The sequence below is a fragment of the Podarcis muralis genome, chromosome 12 (assembly GCF_964188315.1).
Source record: "Podarcis muralis chromosome 12, rPodMur119.hap1.1, whole genome shotgun sequence".
NCBI lineage: Eukaryota > Metazoa > Chordata > Lepidosauria > Squamata > Lacertidae > Podarcis > Podarcis muralis.
In genome coordinates, this window is record NC_135666.1 from 41,521,471 (window position 1) to 41,538,007 (window position 16,537).

Genomic DNA, 16,537 nt, shown 5'->3' on the forward strand with positions numbered 1-16,537 from the left:
TGCATTTTCCCCTTTGAATAAATAATTTGAGCATGTAAATCCTGATCTGATATATTTCAGCAAGACTGTTGCCATGCTACTGTGATTATCTCTCTCAAGTTACATATTTGCCAACTTGACATAAGTTCAGTCTTGGAATTTGGCCAAGATTGTACTTCATTGTTTACAGAGGTGCTTGATTATTGTACTTCTAGCTATGGAAGTAAATAATGTATTCAGCTATATAGTCGGTTGGGTCACTGTTGCTTTTTAGCTATTGCTTGTGAGATATTATAATGAGATTAATGGCTATTTGATTTCAGGAAGTCTCTAACACAGATTGCTTCTTATTTCAGATTTGAAATATGTTAGACACAAGAGCTGTCTTTTCTGATATCTTGACAAAATTATGTTTGTTAAATCTTGAAATATTTCTGGAAGACTAAGCACAGTCTTCTAAAGATGATCAAAAAGTATTTCAGGCTGTTCTGGGGATTCTTTGCAGGCTGAAAGATCTTAATGTCCATCAAAGACTTTGCATATGCATATCAAAAATGTTTGGCCAGTCTTTACTCCGGCTTGCTGAGAGATCCCTGTTAGTGGATTGATAGTATTACTAAACTCCCTGTGTGCTGCAGAGGAAGTTGTAACTTAAGAATTATTTGATTTTGAAAAGTTTGCTGTTGCTTTGTGAATTTGTCTCTGTTATAGGAAAGCGGTTGTACCATTTTTTTATGCTTGGCATTGCTGTTGTGGCAAAACAGTACGCTTTAGAGCACATCTGTGCTAGGAAAATCAAAATATTTGTGTGAAGATGGTGTATTTTTCAACACAATATTATAGTTAAACTTGTGCATTTGTTGCTTGCTTCTGTCTAACTTCTAAAGATATAGGTGCTGGACTCTGGTATTCTCATAGAACATGCACATTGCAAAATATGTGTCGCAATGTCTGCCTGTCTTCCTTGTTATCAACTCTGATTGAAAAGTACTGTGGATTTGTATGACAGTGTGAGCCCCACTAATCAGTCTCTCTTGTAATCCCCTGGCCTGCTTTTTGTGTTGTTTCACTCTTTTATGTGTTAGCCTGCTTTTTCTTTTCTTTTTTCTTTTAACAAACTTTTGGTTTTTAACAGCAAGAAATTTGTACAGAACAATGAGGTTGTTTTAAACAGGTAGTGCAGTGAAGCTCTTTCATGTCTTGGAGTCCAACACTGCAAGCTTCTGGTTGGAAGTGATGCTTGAAATTATTTTCATAGGAAGGATTTTCCTATGTGAGGTGAATTGTGAATGTTCTGTATATAATCAGGACAGGGTAGAAAACTTGTATGTTTCAGTACTTCTTATGTGTCAGGTGAATTTGAAGGCCCTAGGTTTGATCTTCAAAGAGTTTTTGTTTTTTGGTAACAGAAGGAGCTTACTTTTAAAAGCAGGGTTGAGATACTCTTGCGTTCATAGGATACCAGATGCTGTTACTTAAAGGGGGAAAAACAAAGATCATAAGGGCCTAAGGAAAAACAGAAGTGTGGAACGCTACACATTGAACAAAGCACTTCAGTGATGTTCTGATCTGGTATATCTTAGGATCTCCTGAACTCTTACAGGGGCAGGTGAAAAGAAAGATTGTGGAATAAGTTATCAACTATTGACCCTACTTCAAGATGAGGTGGGTGCTAAAAGTGCATGGTGAAGAAATTGGGAGACGGAAATTGTTTTGTAAGAAGCCTCAGTTGGATAGAGGGAATGGTTTGTGCTGTTACTGTTCTCAGTATTTCCTGTGAACAACAGCTGAATGTGAGAACTGCAGATTACACACCCTTTAATACATATGCCTGTGCTAAGGAGAATGCACATTCTTGAAAATGAAGGGAAAGAAAAAACTTGGACCTGGGTCACCAGCATGCCCTAGTATTAAAACGTGGCTTGCTACCGCAACCTCTATGTATTGGTCCCTTCTGATCTCTCTTGGATCTCTGCCACAGCTGCAGAAGGAGGAAATAATACTCATCCCCACACGCAGAAGGACTGGTCAGAAACACAGTAGCAGAAACAGAGTGAGCATAGTAGTAATTTGAAGGGTAGTGGTATAATTATTTTCATTTGTATAGATAAACCTGTCTCCAGTATCTAATAAAACTGGACGTCTGTCTAATAAAACTTCACTATCAGTGAAGGCAGAAAAGATCTGCTTCTCCACTACAGCACTTATCATTTCTGTAGTCGTGCTGTATTTTTAAAAAAAACAGCTGTGGGCCTTTGAACACGCAGTCCATCTAGGCCAGTGTTTCCCAACCTTTTTTGGGCAAAGGCACACTTGTTTCATGAAAAAAATCTCGAGGCACACCACCATTACAGCCCCGTGACGTCAGCGCGCAGCGTCACGCCGGGAGGGACATGAATTGCTAGCAAATTACATAATCACCTCCTTGAGGGCTGGCTCATCTTCTCCGAAGGCAGAACCCCATTAATTAACAGCACAGACTCACACCATAGCCAAGATGAGGGGGGGAAACCTCAGTCATGCACAGTCATGCACATGTGGGGGCTAAATGAGGACGAAGACCGGGCAGAGAGCAGGGTTCAAATCACCCCACCTGGCCAGGACAATCCCTGGGTGTTCCCTTGGGCCACTCACCTGACCCACCTCGCAGGGCTGTTGTTGCGAGGATAACACGGGGAGAACCACGCGCGCCCCCGGGAGCTCCTTGGAGGAGAAAGCGGGCGATGAATGCAATGCACGAAATATATGAGAGGCGACCAGGTTTTGCAGGTGAGGGGGCCCCGCCAGCCTCCGCTTCCAACACCCGGCGCAACGACGCCGAAGTTTCCCCCCGGGCTCGGCTCGGGGAGCAGCGCTGCTCCCCCCCGGCTCCCCTTCGCCCTCCCGGCTCTCTCTGCCGCCCACTGGGGACCCCCCTCACCTGCCAAGTCTGGAGCGCCGGTGGAAGTTGCATGCATGCATGCAGGGCGCCGCGTTGCCATTGCATTGCACTGCACTCCATGCAATGCCTGCACGCATGCATTGCCTTGCACGCCCGCCAAGGGGTCTCCCCGCGGTCCGATGCGTCCCCTCCGGCGCGGATGCAGCATTGCAAAAATAACCCCCCCCCGACGCAGCCCTACCTGGGGGGCAGCCTCTGCTGCTCCGCCTCCGCGGGGATCCCCGGCCTCCATCCTGCCGCCCGATCTCCGCGGGGGTGCAGGCAGGCTGCGCGGGGTCTGCGCGGAAGAGCCCCTGCCCGCCCGGCCGCCGCCGCCGCGCTCATTCCATGGCCGGGAGAAGAGCGCTTCAAACAAAATGCCCGGCCCGCCAGGCCACGCTGGGAAATGTAGTTCGCGCACCCCGCGCGGGCGCGGAGCCCAAGGGCGAGGGGACTACGGATCCCGGCAGCCCCCGCGCCGGGGACGGAGGGGGAGAGGCCGGGTGCAGGGATGGAGGGACGGGTGGGCGAGCGAGTGAGTGAGTGAGTGGCAGCCGCCAAGCCTTGGCCGAGAGCCAGGAAGGGCCTCCCCGGAGGAGGAGGAGGAGGAGGAGGGAGGCGCAGAGCGGGAGGGAGGGAGGGAGGGAACCCCAGGGGCCATCTAGTGACGGCGCCCCAATCGAAAATTTGACTTTTAAAAAAAAATAATCTTTCAATTTTTTAATTTTTCCCGCGGCACACCAGGCAACATCTCGCGGCACACTAGTGTGCCGCGGAACAGTGGTTGGGAAACACTGATCTAGGCTATTCCTTTTCTACATATTGTACAACAGGGTTGCCACCCCAGTGCCTGCAGATGCAATGGCATCCATAAAAGCTTCCAGGCCTGCTCTTGAGCAGATGCCCCAGGTTCTGAGTTTTTGGTATAAAAACAAAGCAATTGTCCAGCCATCATAGAAAGTTATTAGGCAAAATGTAGCAGTACCTCTTAAGTGATTTCTGTGAAATGAGAGTGATGTGGCTACCTTGCATATTTTTTTCTGATAAGTGCAGCCAATCCTTTCCAAAAGTGGGGATTGCAGCCATCGCAACCAGCTGGTCGCTGCCAACTGGTCTGTAAAGGAATAATTGAGAATGTGATTGGTTCCAATCATTAACAGACTTTTTGTAGCATATGAATAGCCAGGTTTACTGCATATATGCCATGGTTATGATCTTGTCCATGAGTATAATGCTCCATATTTTATGATGGCAGTCTCACAAAGACAGCGTGTGGTATGCAAAGCTACATAAGTGGATGACAGCTTGCGCAACAGGGCTCCCCTGCCCTGCCTCCTGCATCGCTTAAGCTACTTCTAAAAATGGCTTGGATTGATGCATCGGTTTTAAGCCAATGTTGGCATATTTTCCTTTCCAAATGAATTCACAAAACAGTTACAGTGGTGCCTCGCAAGACGAAATTAATCCGTTCCGCGAGTCTCTTCGTCTTGCGGTTTTTTCGTCTTGCGAAACACGGCTATTAGCGGCTTAGCGGCTATTAACGGCTTAGCGGCTTTAAGAAAAAGGAAACAAACTCGCAAGAACTCGCAAGACGTTTCGTCTTGCGAAGCAAGCCCATAGGGAAATTCGTCTTGCGGAACGACTAAAAAAACGGAAAACCCTTTCGTCTAGCGAGTTTTTCGTCTTGCGAGGCATTCGTCTTGCGGGGCACCACTGTATTGTATCTAAGTCCTGCAATTCTAAACCATTATAAATTTTAATTATCCCCTTATTTAAACATTTTAACAGTATTTCATCAGAATGTCAATATTATAAAGTCTAATACCGAAATGTCTAACTCCAGTATTCCACTTAGCATATTTTTCCGTGTATAACATGACTCCATGTATAAGACAACCCCTGTTTTGGGGCTACTCTAATTTGTTTGATTTACCCGACAGTAAAACAAATTGCCAGATTAATTTAATATTGCCATCAAATACACCAGTGAAAGGTATGGGTTGCACATCTGCATGTAAATCTAGTTTTTATTAATAAAAAGCCACATTCAGCCTTCCCTGTGAACCGCTGTTGCCATTGTCTCAATATAGTTATTAAACATAAGACGTGAAAGTGGACTACACTGGCTCAGTTTGCACATAATGCTAAGCCAAATCATGGCTAAGTGTCACCATGTGGGGTGGCGCTGTGGTCTAAACCACTGAGCCTCTTGGGCTTGCTGATCAGAAGGTCAGCGGTTCGAATCCGCACAACGGGGTGAGCGCCCATTGCTCTGTCCCAGCTCCTGCCAACCTAGCAGTTTGAAAGCATGCCAGTGCAAGTAGATAAATAGGTGCTGCTGTGGCAGGAAGGTAAACGGTGTTTCCATGTGCTCTGGTTTCTGTCACAGTGCTCCATTGCGCCAGAAGCGGTTTAATCATGCTGGCCACATGACCCGGAAAGCTGTCTGTGGACAAACACCGGCTCCCTTGGCCTGAAAGCAAGATGAGCACCGCAACCCCATAGTCGCCTTTGACTGGACTTAACCGTCCAGGGGTCCTTTACCTTTACCTTACTTAGAATAAAAACCACAGTCACTTCTTTCCTGGTTACCCTGCTGTTGCACTACCCAGCTGTTATGGCTGACCAGGCTCATAGGTGGTCTACCCAGACAAACTAAAAGCATTGAGCCAGGAACAAACTTGGGTACAGATGCAAGCTGGGCTTCATATGTAAAGCTAGTGAGTCCACCTTTTGAAAAATCAGACTTTAGAGCCATGTTACCAAAAATGGCCGCTAGAAATTCAATTTTGGCAACTGTAACCTTCGTTTAAGGAACCATTTGGCGCCCAGCTTTGAGTTTCTAACACTGCTTGTAATGCAACCTTTGATTTGTTAGCTGTTTTTGTGTCCTGAGAGTTAAAGAGAATGTACTTAGTGTGCCTGTGGTAAGTGATGGAAAGAGCTAATCTAGAGTATAAATATCATAAAATTGTCTTGGTTTAAACTTCTTACAACCACGACATGCAAAAATAATGCCCATGAATAAAAATGGAAGTTAAAGGCTTCAGTAAAAATTTGGAGAAGACTCTGGACAACAGACAGTACTGCATTAATTCTCCATGCCTTACCATGAAATCTTTATGTTCCGACTTTTCCAAAGAAATCTGGAGGGAGGTGGAACCCAGGTTTTTAAAAGCCCTTTTCAAGTTTGCCAAAACAAACAAACTGCAAAATAGTTGCTCTCCTCTTTAGGGGAGGGAGAGCCAGGGGGGTGTACAATACTTTAAGAAGTGTGTTTCTTTGTATGTTTATAATTGGCAGTAGAGAGCTTGCTCTAGAAGAGAGGCCTTCATTGTCTTAGATTCGAAATGACATTTCTGAACTCAGGTGTGGTGCTTCTTGCTAGAGAGCATGGGATTTGCAGTTCCCAGATGCAGTTTATAGAAGAATGTCCCTACAAGGAAGTGATGCTTCGGAGTACGTTCAAAAACAAAATTTCCAACACGTAGAGGCTAGCAAGGCCTGTTCTATTTCCAGCAATTGCTCTTTTTTAAAAGAAATCAAAATAAAAAATAGCATGCGTAAGTAAGGCCATAACATGACATCGGGGTGTGGATGTGGGTGTGTAATTCCTCAAGGTTTGCAAAATGCGTTGGTATAAATGATGTATTATTAAAATGTTACCTGGTTTCTGCTGAGATTTCACAACCTGTGACTCTAGTTTCTCATATTAAAATTGGTTTAGATGATCAGACAAAAATTTTTTTGATGCATGTTGTGGGCAGGAGGACTATACCTATATTGGATCATGACCAATACACTTAAGATGATATGACTTCTAGTTCATGGAAGAAGAATTTTAATCAACTGTATAATTTCCCTACTCTTAGCTTCACAAATAGACTACTTGTGTTGGCAGTAATTGGGGAACTAGCTGATGGTCTGTTGCCAAAACTGACTAGATTCACAGATTCTGTTTCTGTATCCATTCTCATTTTGCTTACTTTGTCGCAGTGAAAGAGTGTAACTATATTACTCCGATTTCTTGAGCTGTTATTTCTGTCTTCCCAGGAACGCAATACGATTTTTAGCTGTATTTTAACTTTGAATATTTCATCAAGGCTGAGCGATGATGATAGCTCGAGTGGATTGTTTTCATTTCCACTTAGTTGTAAAGCTGCTTTGATATGATGCAGCATCGGAAGTCTTTTGTATTTTTTTCATTATTAAAAACAAGACGTAAACAATCCCCTGAGCAAACATGAACTCTGCTAATCTAAATACAATGAATAAACAATAGGAACTTCTCAGCAGGGTTTGCCAAATAAAATAATGGAACTATAGATAAAAATGTTTAGAAAAAGCTGTATAAAACAATATAATTGAAGTATAGTCAGCTGAATTAACAAATTTCTGATAGAGCTAGCTTGGAGTTTCTTAAAGAAATCTGAAGAAGCCTACAATAGCCAGCTGCATAATCATATGCAGGCTCTGAATATGACAGATCTGAACTACTTTGTGCATTTCTTGGAACATGCAGTGGGCTGTTGTTAATTCATGTGCCCCTTCCATGCCTCCACCGCACAATTGGAGGGAAGATTACACTGAGGTACTGCCATTGAAATTGAGTGCCTGTTCTGGTGTGTTAGTGGTTGGTTGCTTCCATTCCTCATCAAAAGGGATGCATGGCAATGCCCTTCATGTTAATAACGTAAGGGAATTCTCCTTTGTTCAGTTTCTGCATTCACAGCAGCCCTGTTGGTTTAAACAAGTTGGCCCTGAGTGACCTTCATTGTAATGCTTTTAATAAGTGAAATCTTTTCTTCTAAGTGATGAAATAAAAAGGAGTTCTGTATATACAAATAAGTGAGTTTCAGCCTATGCTTGTCTACAAGGATTTAAGAAGTGGCACGTAGGAAGAAAAATATACATACTTGCTTTCCTAGTTTCCTGTGGTGCTGCTAAGCATTTAGATAACTTTTTACTACAGCATTAAAAAACTCTGAAATGTTTGATATTAAAACCTTCAACCTTCGCATACTGTAACCTGGATTATGCATTATGCTATTAATAATGTTGTCTAATTATGAATAGTTGTTTGCAAGGGACTGATTTTGGAAAATAATTTGCTTTTATACAGTGCTAACTAACAAAGTTGCAAACTTGAAAATAGTGCTGTGCCAGAAATGTGAATCAAAGGTTGTTGTTTTTCTTGGGTATCATTCTATGTGCATTACAGTGTATTTGTTTTAATTATACATTTGTGGCTTTGCAGGCTTATTCAAGCATCTAATTGGCTACAGCTTTGAATTATATCAAAACACATGCCAAATGTTTCTTAATTACAATTAAGTTATCTACATGAAATTATCTTTGTTTTCAGTTTCTTCAATTGTCGGTTTACTTTTTACCTTGTTTATATGCTCTTTTCCCAAACAGCTTTTATGAGTTCCTGAGTTTATTTTTGTTTCAAAGATACAGAATTGGATTAAGCTGTCTTTAAAAATGCTTCCATGTTGCTTGGCAAGAAGCCAGTTACTATATTGTATATCAGTTTAACTAAAACCATACATCATACACAGCAGGTTATTTTTATACTATTAACTAAGGTCAATCCAGAAACCTAAATTTCCTCTGATTTAACCATAATAAATAATGAACAAAAAGTGTGTGATTGTTTGTGCATGCTGGAGGATGAGCTATCCATAACTTCCCAATTTAACCTGTGCTCTGCACACAAGCACCATTTAGGTGACCTCTTATAATTTTGGGATTGCTTCTAGAGATCCAGATGACTGATAAATATGTGGTCTTTGCTTTTATCTCCTGGTATTTATTACTTGAAGTATTCAGCTTTGCTTTTGGAATAAAAACAGAGTTTTGGTTTTGTCCTCACAGCAGGGATTAGTTGGCATAGGTAACAGTGCTACTCAAAACTTGAATGTTACTTTTTTATGAAGTGAGCTATGGATTCTTCTACTTTGTGTGCTTCTGTCTGGCACTTATTCTTGAGCAGAAGTAGCTACTTAGTCTTCTTCTGTGTAAATAAAGCCTAAAAGAGAGAGGAAGATGGATGCTTTACGCTTCATAAGGGGGAAAATGCAAGGAGGCCATTGTTTTTGCTTAGTAGAGGATTCATTGCCAGCAGTGATTGAAAATGTATCTCCAACTGTGTGACCTAGATAATGGATACACATGTGTTGTGGAGCCTCATGCAGTTGGCAACAGTCTCATAATAAAAGGGCCACAATTTTGTCCATTTCTATAGTCAAGTCAGATTAAAATGGAGTGCAGTGGGTCTAGCACAGGGGTCAGCAACCTAAGGCCCATGGGCCAGAAGCAGCCCGTGTAGGTCATCTGACTGGCCCACGAGCCACCCCCAAACTGAGTTGCTGCTCGTGCACTGCGCTAAATGAGCGCAGCGTAGGGACACGCTTCCGTGGCGCCGAAAATCGCATCTGCGCAGACGCCGAAAATCACGGGCACACGCGCTTACACACATGCATGATCCGGCCCATGGAGGGATCTCCGTGGGACCAATCCTGCCCAGGCAAGATAAACCTTACTGACCCCTGGACTCTAGCACTTCTTCCTGAAACTTAGATGAGATAGAATCTTCTCCCTTCTCCTCCCTATTCCATCCAACATCAAACTGTGACAGGTTAACCAGGAACTGGGCTATATTTTAGTTTCACAGATGATACCCCAAAGTAGGTGAAAAGATGCTTCTTCTCAGTCAGTTGATATGGCCTGTAAAAGAGAAACAATTTATAATCTAGGGTAACCTTATATTTTCAAGTGAGAGTGCTTGGGACACACTGTTCATGCGGCTCCAATAGAGGCAAGTCCACATATGCATAGGCTTTGCAGAATCTTGTAAGAACAGAAATTCTGTGTCTTGTGAAATTCCAGCTTACTGTGTTCTCACAGTAACAGGCTATCCCTAGAACTGAGAGAGCCCCATCTGGCTGCCGAGGTAGAATCAGAGAGAGACCGTCATAGCGCACAAGACAAAGACCTCATAATAATTCATTATTACAACGAGTCTGTAGTGTACTTTTGCCATAACTACCTGTGTGTGGCTTCCGGACTGTGTGTTGTGAAAAGGTTCCAGCATAGAGATTATAATCTAGCCACTCCTGCATGTAAATACAAGGCAGTCTTTCCAAGTAGTCCTCTCACAAGTACCACATCATAAGCTGAGTTGTAAATTCCCCTGAATTTAAAGTAGCTTTGATGTAGCCAAGGAAGCTGCTGCTGATGGAGGGGCCAACAGAAGACACCCCCACTGTGTATGTGAATTTCATTGCCTTTGTGAATGATACTTGCTGTAAACAAGAAGTCTTAAGGATTTCTTCTTGTGACATGCAAGAAGCAGTTCCAGAAAACACAGCCTGTACCCTCCTTGAATTGCACCAGTTTGTCGTAAAATGCTAGCACCATATATAGGGTTCAGCCCAGATTCTGCTTGTAACGTGTCTTGAAACACTCACATGCGCTGCATAATTTGATGGGTTTATTGTTTAGGATACATACAGAATGCTCGCTCTTGAAAAGTAATCTCTAATTTAAAGTGTGTGTGTTTTACCTTAAATAGTTGCATTCTTGCTGTTTCAGTTCATTAGGTTGACTATAGATGATGTAAAAAAGCATCCTGATTCTAGTGTGGTTCATAGGATCTCAATTAGTCTTGCTGGTCTTACGTAGCTAGTCTGACATTGGCAGTTCCTGGTGTGTGCTAAAAACAGAGTTTTCTTTAATTAGCTGATTAATTGAATAGCATACAGCGTGACCTCAACAGCATTTGGTGAGAGAGGGGGTCTGTAGGGGTCTTGCTGCAACAGGAGTCCCATGAGTATGTTTGTTTGATTCATTGCTATGCGGCATCGTTTCCATCTAAGAGGAGAGAGGACATTAGCTGTGACATCGGAAAGGGCATTTTAGTTGGCTGATTGGAGTCTCAGCCTGTTGAAACATTACCCAGTAGCAGAGGGTGATGGTTATTTTTCTAAGCTGCCTCATGGCCCAGCTTTTCTTAACCCAAGACACTGATGGAAGTCCCTTCAGAATCAAAATCAAATAATGTAGACAGGTTTGGGGGGGGGACCCCAGCATAATTAGTTCCCTGTCTTGATTGGTGTTTTTCAGAAAATAAAATAGCATCTGTCTCTTTATTTTTAGAAGGGGTTTGCTTTCCTGCCATATCTCATTCACAGAAATGTCTTGTTAATTGCAGCAGGCACTGAGAAACACATTGATATTACACACACACACACACACGTGTAAACATTTTCACAGCTGCTTTTGTTATTGCAAGCCTAAAGATACATATTTTATAAAAGAAATTAAAAGATTTATCTTTCTCTAACTTCATTCCTTCCCTGTTTACAAAGGATGAAGGCATCTGCGCAGTGTGACCATCAAACATACTTCTAAAGTGTGTGTGTATATATGAGCATGTGTACATTTCTCAGAAGAGATGCAAAAAAAAAAGTTACACACTTGTTACTAATGAGGATTGAGTGGGCAGACAACAGTTTCAGTTCTCATTGAAGATTGGCTTTTGTATCTATCTGCACGGTGCTCTCTTCTCACCAATAGAACACTGCTATTAAAATTACATAACATGTACAATTACCACTTCTGTTACTTTGAGTCTCAGAGCAACTTCTCATAGCTGATTATTTTCTTGTATCAATACATCATTTCTGTATCATGTGAGTTTCCACATGAACACATTTTACCAGTACACATCTGTCTAACAGATGTATTTGGCTTGTTACAAAACAGATAAATGTGAAGTTGTGTACATTCACCTTCACACAGGATAGTAGTATTTGTAGGACATCCATCATGCATGAAGCAGTCAGTATTTTATTTGCTAAACCAAATGTTGTGGGTTAAAAAAAAACCCAGGAAGATAAAATCCAACTAAAATTCAGCACAAAAATCCAAGATGTATGATTCAACTACATGAAAGCATGGCATCATTCAGTACAGAATAGCTTTATACCAAGTGATACTTTGCAGGATATAGCAATTGATCTAACTTATATGTACTTAAATTTCTCGCTTATCACTATATACAAAACTACTTTATAAGTAACATTTATCAATTTTAATTTGTTTTAGTATTTTAACTTTTGTATGTTTAAAAGTATGTTTATGATTTTTTCTTGCTTTTATTGTTTTGTAAATTGCTTTGAATGCTTTTGTAAACTGCTTTCAATTTTATTTTTTTTACAGTCAAGCAGTATATTAATTTTATGAAATAAATAAATAAATGCCAGCAAATAATTCTGGTGAAGATATGCTAACCTAGACAAAATCTTAAATAAGGAGTTGATCCTGAAAGATTACGTATTTATAATTGCATTTTTATCCTGCCCTTCTTTGCAGAAGAGCCCTGGATGCAAACCAGCACAAAATAGTACATAATGCTCTTCCCTAAACTTTGCTCATGTAAGAGGTTGATTTCCAGAAAAACAACAGTATAAAGCAGGGGTGGGGAAACCTCTAGCCCACAGGTCAAACTTGGCCCACAAGGGGTTCAAATTTGGCCTGTGAGTTAATTTCCCTCAGACGCTTGCCACCTGGTGTCCTCTGTGATGTTAGGTATAGCAGGTATAGGTGTGGCTTCCAGGGCACAATTAGGAAAAGTGTCTCCCAATTGTGTGAGCTCCTTTAACGTGCCCAATGGTTAGGCTGCACCCAATGGTTAGATCCTTCACCTGATGTCAGGTGATTAACAGGTGGGTGGGGGGTACTTACCTGTCAAATTTGGTTCACAAGGATATATCCTAATAAGGATCTGGCCTGCAGAGCCAAAAAGGTTCCCTACTCCTAGTTTATAGAGCGTATATTCTATTCTAGATTGGGGGTTTTAAGGGTTTCAGAGTTCACAAAATTGAGGTTTCTAGAGATACTCGTTCTGTGAAGATATCATATCGGGATATATTTTTTGAATAGCTGTTACACAGTCTTTTGCAATTTGACCTAATACATGATTAAAGCTTTGTTTCCTAGCACTAATTAAGGGAAGTCTTACTTCAGCCACTAATATGGTATACTATTAGGTAGCTGATGAAATCACCTCTAATAGGTTTCTGAGCATTCAGTAAGGAATTAAATACTCTTCCAACTAAGGACTGATAAGTGGTGTGCTAGGAGGATTCAAGAAATCTTCCCATATAAGAAAAAACAGTCGATGGCAGGGCATCACTCTTGCTAAATGCTCAAATAGGTTTCCCAACAGTATTGGGAATGTATAGACCTCACATAAGGAGATAAAAAAATATTCTTTCAAACCTCTGGCCAAGAAACACAGAAGTTTGTACTTCCCAGCCGTTAATGCTTTTGTATGTACTTGTAAGTTCACTGGTTTTTGAGGTGGTATAATAAAGCTTTGGCATCACTATCCCCCAACAAACATGGAAAAAGGCCAAATTGTAATTGCTAGTGCAAGTTCCATAATCAACCATGTACAGTTTGTTTCTCGGAATTGGACCAGTGTTTCAAAGAGAGCATGCAGAGATGATTAGCAAATAACACAGCACTACTGTGATATGAAGCTACTCTGCTATAGAAATGTTATAGTGGAGTTATTCATCTGAGTACTTAAATGCATGCTTACATTTTTCTTATCATAATGAGCACCAGTAATGTTTAATTTTAGTAGCCATTTGAACTGAAATGCTGTAAAGGAAGCAATTATTTTGTGTGTGTGTGTGTGTGCGTGTGTGTGTGTGCATGCATGGTATGTTATACAGGTATAATGAAAGCCATCTGGTATTTGCTTTCAGATTGCTTAGAGCTTTATGCAAATGTGAAATACTGTGAAGAACTGAAATTCTTCTTTGGAGATTTGCCTTAACAGTTTGTCAAGTACGTGTTTTAGTTATGATCCACAGTGCTACACTGCACCAGTTACAGTCTACTGACTTTGGAATACTCTTTATAAAAACAACAACCAAAAAACAACAACAACCTGTTTGTTGACAAGGCAAATAGTAGTCTGAGAGCACCTGATCCAGGAGTGCTGTTGAAGCTAAATGATCATGTCAGCTTCTTTTGAGCTGTTCATGGGAACTACAGGTAAACCAGAGCTGAACAGTTGCACAATGTGATACACAAAGAGTGCCAAATACAGTATACAGAGTCAGAACTTAAATAATTCCAGATGTCTCATTTCTCTCTCCAAAAAGACTGGTTGGAGCAGGTATTTAAAGCTGGTGTTCCTAGTTCCTGAAGCTCAATGTGAAAAAGTGAACTATCTTTTTCTTTTTCTTTTTTGGTAAACGCCATACCTTGAAATATGATTAGTATTTGTCAATCACTTAGAAACAAGAATATCTGTTCAGCCAGGGATGCATTAGAAATTTTTTCTTTATGAATTCTGAACAAATTCCGGTACAGACTGATATAATACAAACCTTCTGGACTAAAGTTATGTATGGTGTGTCCTCAGAGTGCACAGAAACATACTTACGGATTTTGTGCTTCTCTAAATTTTCCAGAGCAGTTCTCAGAATATATATATATATATATATATATATATATATATATATATATGTTGCTTTTTTAGATAAAATGAGAGAAATTCATTCTATGTGAGGCAGTTTGTTCAAAAATATGTATTTAAATGCAGTGGAACTGGAGTGGAACAGATTTAGGAATGAACACGTTCAAAAATAACCTAGATTGGAAATAGGCTGATATTGTCATCCCTGTGTTCAACAGACTTTGGGACTAAACCCATTTTAAAAGCCTACAAAATGGATTCAAACATAGTAATCTTACATGAATGCACTGTAGTTGACTTCAGTTACCCTTATCTACTTTTTCCCCTTTGAAAACTTAACCTATAGCTACGCTTGTTCAATTAGATGGCTGGTGTGCAGAATGGAAAACTTCTAAGTTCACCAGAACATACTTGACTGATTATATAGCAAAATTCAGAAGCTGTTTCCAAAATCTTGTGACCTATTTTGCCAAACAAGAAAACAGAAGTTGCCATGGGATAAATGTGAGCAAATGCAGTTACAGTAAGCCCATAATTTACGCAGGGGTTACATTCCAGGGATTGCGCATCGTGCATAACCAAAACCCATTGGATTCAATGGTGGAGGAATTGCCAAAGTCATTTTCCCCAGAAACCCCTCCCCATTCCATCTCATACAGCCATGTGGGTAAATTGAATGTGCACAAGTTAAATGTGTGTAGGTTATATGTGTACTCAAGTTTCATTACAGTTAAGAATTATGATTAAGGGTTGATTCAGATACTTACAGAAAGGATAGGCATTGAAGATTTACTTGACTGTGGAAGAGAGGTTACAGTACTACCAAAATCAAGTTCACAAATGAATAGAATCTTACCTACAGAATATCATTGGATATTTTTTAAATGCCATGTGACCATCACCTACGTCCAACCTTATGGTTATTGATTAGGCATTTTTTTGCTGCTTGCTATATTTTGTAACAAATAGGCTTTATGTGGCTATGCAATTTAAGTCGTTGCCTACTCTTTAGTTTTCACTTGTTAATGAAAGCAGGGTGGATCGATTAATAGTTCTTTGTGGTAGCATTCCCCATCTTCCTCAGTTTGGTTTTTGGATTGTTACAACAGAAGCCAGAAAGTGTAATCTGCGATGAAATGTCAACTTGGGATGTTATTTCAAATATTCAAGTAATAATTTTAATTACAGACATTTAGAAGGTTTGCAAAATTAATTAATGTGTAGTTAAAGAAATATTTGACGAAACCAAGCTGCTCTTAGTACAAGTGCTGCTTCTGCAAGTGATTTACTAGGCCAACAGTGTGAAAAGCCTTGTGCTTTTCCTTCTGAAAGGGAAAGACTTGCAAAAGCCCTGGAGGTTAGCTTTCAGTTTCAGTTAGCTTCCATGCATGAAGCTAATAACAACTTTAATATAGTTACGGTGGTATTTTATTTTATTTTATAAAAAAGCAGTATTCCCCTTTTTGTGTGGAGCAGATCTGTCTGAATCAGGGTAGTGAGCCTGTGTTGGGCTGAAACAGACCCACCAAGCTATTTCAAATGGTCCACCAGCTCCATTCTTCCTCCCCATTGAAGTGTGGACTTGGAGGTGAGGTTCCTCTCCTCCCAGTGCAGTGTTTCTACAGGGAGAAAACACAGTCTCTGCTCTAGAGCAGAAACTCTTAAACCTCTCCAGGAAGCCCAGCACTGCAATGTGCCAGTGTGTGAGAGAGAAATCAGCATGTGTTTATGCATGTCTGCCAGTGTGTGTAGGTGCTAAAGACAATGGGTGCAGTGTGGCCACTTCAACTTCAGTGACACCCACTTTTGCTTTGGCCATGTCCTCCTTTGGCAGGCAACCCGCAGAGGTTAGCCAACAGCAAATGCAATTTAGGAGCCAAAAAGCTTAGGCTGGCAGTTTTCAGTTACTTTGTTACATATTCTGTTATAGGAGGAAGTTGATTATATCTCTATATATTTCATGGGTACAGAGTTTGATGATGGTGTAAGTGCTTGTATACATTACAGTTAAGTTTTTTAAGGCTGATTGATTTCACTGGAAGAGCTAAGCACATGCCTAAATAGTTTGTTTGTTTTCCGAGATTTATATTTCATAAATGTCACCTGAATGCCAAATGTCTATTGATTAGGCATTT

The 16,537-nt window shown here is 40.9% G+C and overlaps 1 protein-coding gene across 2 annotated transcripts in view; it reads left to right on the forward strand.

Annotated features, from left to right (window-relative positions):
* LOC114607241 (ubiquitin-conjugating enzyme E2 E2) overlaps positions 1 to 16,537 on the forward strand; it is a 119,657-nt gene that overhangs the window by 20,712 nt on the left and 82,408 nt on the right. The gene's annotated exons all lie outside the window — the stretch shown is intronic.